At 41.3% G+C, this 7,411-nt stretch overlaps 1 pseudogene across 1 annotated transcript in view; it reads right to left on the reverse strand.

The window, feature by feature from the left end:
* Window positions 1-5,922: 5,922 nt before the first annotated feature.
* The window catches only part of LOC103734887, a 14,779-nt pseudogene continuing 13,290 nt past the window's right edge, over window positions 5,923-7,411 (reverse strand). Inside the window, exon 2 of the transcript XR_003849686.1 lies at window positions 5,923-5,944. The product of XR_003849686.1 is annotated as a eukaryotic translation initiation factor 5A-1-like (transcript). The remainder of the gene's footprint in view (window positions 5,945-7,411) is intronic.

Here is a 7,411-nt window from a genome sequence, read left to right on the forward strand (position 1 = left end):
GTGAGTTCAAAGCCAGCCTTATTGTCATATGGATTTCCAGACCAGCCAGATCTACTCAGAGAGACCCTGCCTCAAAACAGACAAACACAACATATTTCTTCCTTTTAAGTTGTTCAATAAGGTATTTTGTCACAGCAATGCAATTTTTTTACTAAGAAGCATATTCAGTACTGATTGAGGGTTGCTCCTATGGCCCTTAACTGCTTGACACCTCCTTGGTCCACCTTTTATACATGTTAAAACACACTTTTGTAGCCAGAAAGTGGCCAGACAGGCACTGAGTGTCTGTAGAAAGAAGCTGCTGGAGCAGAAGCAGTGAATGTCTGCAGAGTTGGCTACAGGAAGACAAGAATGAACTTCTCTTGATGTATGTTTGTGCCCCTTTTCATTTGCTTGTGCAGTACTTGTCAAAACACATGGAGGTGGAAGATTTCCTCCTTTAGATTTTGAAGTAAGATGTTTGGTAATGCAGTCCACAAAAACTGTACATGGTAGGGGATTCCCTCCCCTTACCCAATATGGAGGGGATTATATGTTGGGCAGTGAGAGAAGGGCAAGGCAGAAAAGGAAGAAAGAAAAATTCCATTCCATATTCAATATACATATACCGGGGGCTGGAGAGGTGGTTCAGTGATTAAGAGCACTTACTGTTCTTGCAGAGGATCTGAGTTCAGGTCTAGCACCCATACTGGTCACCCATACTTGTCTACCAGCTCAACAAGGTCAAGGATGGTGGCCTTGCATTCTTCTTGGTCTTTCTCTCAGTGTCACCAGATGACGACTTTAATAGCTCTACATTCAAGGTGAGAATAGCGAGAGGAAGAGATGGTGCCTGTATAAGGAAAGCAAAGATGTTCCCAAATAACTTGTGCATTAGTTTGCTCTAATTGCTGTACAAATTATTACAAATGTGGTGCCTTCAAAGAATACGAGCTCACTATCTTAATACCTTACAGTTTTGGACATCAGAAGTCCAAAGTGGGTCTTGCTGGGTTAAAATTACTGTCAGTGGGGCTGAATTCCCTCTGGAAGCCATAGGCAAGGAAATGTTTCTTTGTCTTGAAGGAGTTATATTCTTTGGCTGGTAGTTCCTTTTCATCTTTACACCCTGACTTCTGTTTCTGTGAGTACACATCCTTTTCTGATTCTTTAGCCCTCCATCTTCCACATTTAAGGACCCTGTGATTATTTTGGGCTCACCTGAATAATTCAGGATATTATTTTTCATTCTATTTACAATCTTAGTTTCCTTTTGCTAGGTAATCTATTTACAGATTCTGAGGATAAGGGCATGGACATTTTGGGGTGTGTATTATATTGCCTACCACAACCCACTAATATTTCACTGTCCATATTTCAAGCTGGAAGGGAGCTGGGGGAAATGGGATTTATAGTGCAGGATTAAAGGAACCATATCTGTTTTGCCTACCATTGTATTTTCAGCATTCAATGCAGCACCTAACACACAGCATCTACTCAATACATTTTATTGCATACAGGCACACATGAACACATGCATGATACGAATGTGCATCCTTATTACAGAACTTTTGGGATCAGATAAGAACTGAAAACAATGTAGCTGGTCATATGTAGGAAATGGATCAAACAACTGATTTTTTTTCCAAAATAAACTCTCAGTATATTTATACAATGGAATATCATGCAGCCTTTATAAACAATAAAACATCTTAAATGCAGTAAAATGAATATTCATTATTTATCATCAAAAGAAAATACAAGTTGCAAGACAGCATGTGCTGTATGACAATATTTATATTGTAGAAAAGAACTTGAAGTTTAGGGTCCTGAGAAAGAAAGGCACACACACACACACACACACACACACACGCACACACGAACAAACACACAAAATCAAATTCTTAGTTTACAATGCAACCCCTGTACCTAAGGTTCAGGGAAAATCACTGAAGGTGGTAGAGGTGGGGGAAGATTGCAAGAGCCAGAGGATCAGGACACCTGCTGCTAAATAGTGTCTTCTGGACATGACAGGGAAGCTGTACCTATGAAATATTAACAATATGGTTTTCTAAACAAGACCTGCATAATGACAACACCAGTTGGCAGGCCAATGTGGATGGGAGAAATTTCTTGAGGTCCCGGCTCTAGATGAGGAGTTACAGGCAATCAATTGCTGCTGAGAGAGAATCAGTTTTTCCAGGGACGAGCTCCCTGATAGGTTATCCAGTCCCAAGTGGTCAGCTCTAAACGTGTACAAACAAGCACCACTAAATGAACTCAATAGTGTGTGTGTGTGTGTGTGTGTGTGTGTGTGTGAATTATAATCAAGGAAGAATTCATGAAATTGAGAGGGAGTAGCGGGGACATGGGAAGAGTTGGAGGGGGAAAGGACGTGTAGAATTGATGCAAATACAGTAATTATGTACGAAATTCTCAAAAAGGAAAAGAAAAAGATAAAGAGTTGAAGGCCAGCCTCATCACATAGCAAACAAACAAGTAAAAAAGAAACAAGCAAAAACAATTCTTGAGGCTAGTGAGGTGGTTCAGTAGGTAAATGTGCTTGCCACCAAGCCTGACAACCTGAGTTCAATCCATGGGACCCACATGGCAGAAGGAGAGAACTGACTCCACAAGTTGTCCTCTGACCTCCATGTGTGTGTTCACACACTCGCTCCCTCTACAACTCACCCCCAAATAAATAAATAAATAAATAAATAAATAAATAAATGTAATAAAAATTTTTAAATGGCACAGTATTTGCACTCCAATTCTTGGTTTTGAACTGTTCCAGAAACACGTTAAACACATTTCATTGTCTTTGTAATGAATCTTCCTTCCTTCCTCCCTCCCTCCTTCCCTCCCTCCCTCTCTCTCTCTCTTTCTTTCTTTCTTTCTTTCTTTCATTTCTTTCCGTAATACTCTTCCACCATGTGGTAAAATAATAACACCTCCAGCACAGAAAAAATTTAAAAAGAACATATTAGTATAAGTGATCATAATTGGTAGTTATGCTCTCTGTTCATTAAGGTCTGTTATTGTTTCGTTAGAGCTACCTGACTTGGCTGTCTTATCTAAAGTAGCGAGCTGTCACTCTCCCATTCCTGTGGTCCACTTTATTTTTACGATGTTTTATGTTCATTTGTTTCTCTGTTGTAGCTCTTCTCTCAAACATGACTTCCATCCTGGAACTATTTCTAACACTTAGGACAGCAGTTCTCAAAACATGAGCTTTAGACCAACAACATCAGCATCACCTGGGAACTTGTTAGACATGCAAATTATCTAAGCCCCACCCAGAGCTAGTAATTCAGAAGCCTTGGGAATAGGGCCAAGCATTTGGCGTTTTAACAAGCCATCCAGGGTATTCTGATACTTTGGTTTTCGTTTTCTAGTTAGCGCTTGCCCATCTGTCTTCTTAAGCATGTTTTCCAGGAAGAAAGACATTAGCTGTCTCACCAATTCTATCCTCCATGAGGCTCTTTTTCTTTTCTTTTTAAAAAATATTTTATTTATTATTTTTATTTTATGTGTATGAGTGTATTGCCTGCATGTATGTGAGTGCACCCGTGTCATGCAATGCCACGGGTCAGAAGAGGGCTTCAGATTTCCCTGGATCGGGAGTTAAGGACGGTTCGTACCTGCCATGTGGGTGCTGGGAATTGAACCCGAGTCCTCTGCAAGAGCAGTCAGTGCTCTTAACTCTTGAGCCATCTCTCCAGCCTCTCTTTTTTTAAGATGTCTTTTTATTCATGTGTATTTGTTTCTTGGTGTTTTGGGCCATGTGGGCTCACAGATATGTATCTGTGTCAATGTAGTGTTGAGGCATCCATAGACAATATTTATGTGGATGATTGTGGCTGTTCTTCAACAAAGCTTCATTTATAGACACTGAAATCTCAATTGCTGGCAATCTGTTGGATGTAATGTATGTTACGTGAAGTTATTTTGCCTCACTCTGATTGCATTTGTTTGTTCCTCTCTGAAATTCCTGCCTTTGTCTTTTGTACTTCTTTTCTGTCTGTAAGAGGAAATCACACTAGTGGGTAGTATTCTTGGTCATTCACTTTGTTTTTTTAAAATTTATTATTATTTTTTATGTGTATGCATGTATTGCCTGCATGTAGGTAAGTGTACCTGTGTCGTGAAATGCCTGCCGAGGACAGAAGAGGCCGTTAGATCCCCTGGAACTGGAGTTACGGACAGTTGTTAGCTGCCATGTGGGTGCTGGGATTTGAACCTGGGTCTTCTGCAAGAACAGCCAGTGTTCTTAACCATGGAGCCACCTCTCCAGCCCCGGTCATTTACTTTGTATGGTGGGAGATGAAGCCCAATGCACAGTGATTCTGTGTTCTAGAGAAGAACCATTGCTGGAATACCACTGGCTGAGCAGTCTGGAGTGAAATGTGTGCTCTTGAAAAATGGGTAAATCTTTGTGGGTCAAATTAATACTTGCTAGAGAGCAGCACATTGAAGAAGAGATTCTCATTCATATAGACAAGGCAGGCTATTCTGTAGCTATTAGCCAAACCTTTCTCCTTAGCGATTATACTTTGTGAGCATGAATTTCATTTTTTGTTAAAGATTTATTTTTCTGGGCATGGTGGTGCACACCTTTAATCCCAGCACTCAGGAGGCAGAGGCAAACAGAGCTCTGTAAGTTCAAGGCCAGCCTGGTCTACAGAGTGAGTTTGAGGCCAGTTGCGGCCACAGGGAGACCCTGTCTCAAAAAGACAAAAAAAAAGGATGTATTTTAGGGGGCTGGAGAGATGGTTCAGTGGCTAAGAGCACTGGCTGCTCTTACAGATGACTTGGGGTTCTATTTTCAGCACCCATATTGTGGCTAACAACCATCCATAACTCCAGTTCCAAGGATCTGATGTCCTCTTCTGGTCTCTGTGGGCATTGCATGAATGTGTACCCTTAACATACACACAGGGAAAACACTGATACAACGTAAAATAAAAATAAGTAAATTTTTTAAAAAGTAAATTTTAAAAAGGATGTATTATTTTTATTTACATGTACATGTGTTCATGCATGTGTGTGGGTATTTGTGGAAGCCAGAAGAAGGCATCAGATCCCCTGAATCAAGAGTTATAGGTGATTGTGAGCTGCCTGATGTGGATACTGGGAACTGAATTCCAGATCTCTGAAAGAGCAGCAAGCACTTTTAACCATTGAACCATCTCTCCTGTCCCTCGGCTTTACTTCTACATGGGTGATTTAGCTACTGTTGCATTCCCAAGAAACTAACAGCAGATATCAAAGCTTAATTCTTGATAAAGTATCAGTGACCAAGGGGACACTATCCAGTCACCTGTGAAAGTTAATTGCATTGGTGCCCTTCCACCTAGGACAGTGAATTGTCTCAATTGGAATCAGTACAGATTTTAAGTTAGGATTTGCCCTGCCTTCCTGTTCTGCCTCTATCCCACTCTGCTATCTCTTCTTTTCCTTTGCAGCTTTCACTCTCCAGAAAATCCTTTGCATTCCTGATATGGTTTCAGCTCCTCCTTCCAAAAGAATGTAACTCACAAGAGCCTCTTTGCTAGTGAGAAATGAGTTACTCATAATGTGGCATGTACTGATGGTGAGTATTCGAATTATCACCCATGGTGGCTTGAAACCCGATGCAATTGGAAGGCAAAGATTTGCAAATTCAAGTGCTAGACCACCTAGTCCCTATGGTGATGATGATTGCAAGGGGCATGATTATGGCCAGCTGTTAATTATGACCTTGGAAAGCTTACCCAGAAAAGAGAACAAATTGAAAGCCTTGAATGCACAACTCGGAATACACTGGAAGATCAAAGAGATCAGTGCCAGCAGTGAAGTAGACTAGAGCTGCAGAACAGATATGCCTGGGGATCACGCTCAGGGACTGATTAGAAATGTTACAGAGGCACAGCATCAATTAAAGGAACAGCCTTGCTAGGACTCTTAGGCCAAGTTAAAGGCACTCCTGGGGAAAAAATAGGACCCTGACACATTGGCTGGAAATATTGGCATAAACAGATGAGACTGAGAAAAAAATTAACCCCTACATTCCCCTGAACCTTTCTTGCAAATTTAACTAGCCCTTTCTCCCTTCTAAAGGTACTGATTTTCCTCTTTTAGTGATTTTCACTGAAGTGTTTTCCATCCAAGAAATGCTCATTTTCCTCAGGACCAACCCTTGAAATACTTCATTGCCTCCAGTCCCATAAGAATTGTTACATCTCACTCAAGCTTGATGGCTCATGCCTGTAATCCTAACACTTGAGAGGCTGGAAGCCAAAGGGCAGCCACTGGTTTGAGGCTAGCCTGGGCTACATAGTGAGTGAGCTATCTAACAAAACCCAGCTTGTTTCAAAAAACAAAACAAAACAAATAAATGGTTAGAGCTCAGCATCTGAGCAAATGCCTGAGGGGAAGGGGAAGGTCAAGGTATTATGTGTATCTACTCAGCACCTACTTTCACCTTCTCTTAGAAGTACATGGCATGGTTCTCTCTTGGGAAGCCAGCACCCACACTTGGACCATGTACTGTCTTTTTCCTAAGTGTCTTTTTCCTGATGTCCATTAAAACCTCTTCTTTTTAAACTTTTATTTATGTTTATGTGTTTGTGTGTTTATCTGGGTATGTGTATACCACATGTGTGCAAGTCCTGAAGGAGGCCAGAGGAGGACATTAGATTCTCTGGAACTGAAGTTACAGATGGCTGTGAGCTGCCTGACATAGGTTCTGGGAACCAAACTTAGGTCCTTTGCAAGAGCCGCAAATGCTCTGATCTGCTGAGCCATCTCTCCAACTCTTTTACTTGATGAAATTAACACAGCCTTTGGCACATATTGATTTAACAAGTATTATCAGAAACAGCTTGGCCTCCTGGGGGTGGAGCTGTGTGGCAGAGCACATGTGCTTAACACACTTGGAAGGCCCTGAGTACAATCCCTAGTGCATGCCTGAGCTCAAGCAAGCGAGCAAGCGAGCGCTCACACACGTGCGATTTGCCTTATTCTCTTCACTGTATAGGAAATAAACTTTATGAAACTTCAAGTGCCTGATACGTGGATGATATTTCCATGCAGTTGAGCCTTCTGTAGCATGTTAAGGCATGCCATTTTAAACAAGCATCTAGGGGTTTGGTATGTAGCTTGGTATGTCTAGCACACCTGAGGCCCCAGTTTGAATCCTCTGTACTGCATACACTGAGTGTCTTGGTGCATACCTTAAAGTCCAGGACTTGGGAGGTGGAGGCAGAAGGATCAGGAGCTCAAAGTCATCCTCAGCTACACTGAGAGTTCGAGGTCAGACTAGGAAACAGGAGTCCCTATCTCAAAAATAAAGAAATCAGTACCTAGAACTGTTTTCTCTTGCATCAACCACCACAGTTAAACCCATCTTCAGTACCCTCTCTGAATTTAGAATATATATATATATAATTTT

The sequence above is a fragment of the Nannospalax galili genome, unplaced genomic scaffold, assembly GCF_000622305.1.
Source record: "Nannospalax galili isolate Female #2095 unplaced genomic scaffold, S.galili_v1.0 scaffold75, whole genome shotgun sequence".
Classification (NCBI taxonomy): Eukaryota; Metazoa; Chordata; class Mammalia; order Rodentia; family Spalacidae; genus Nannospalax; species Nannospalax galili.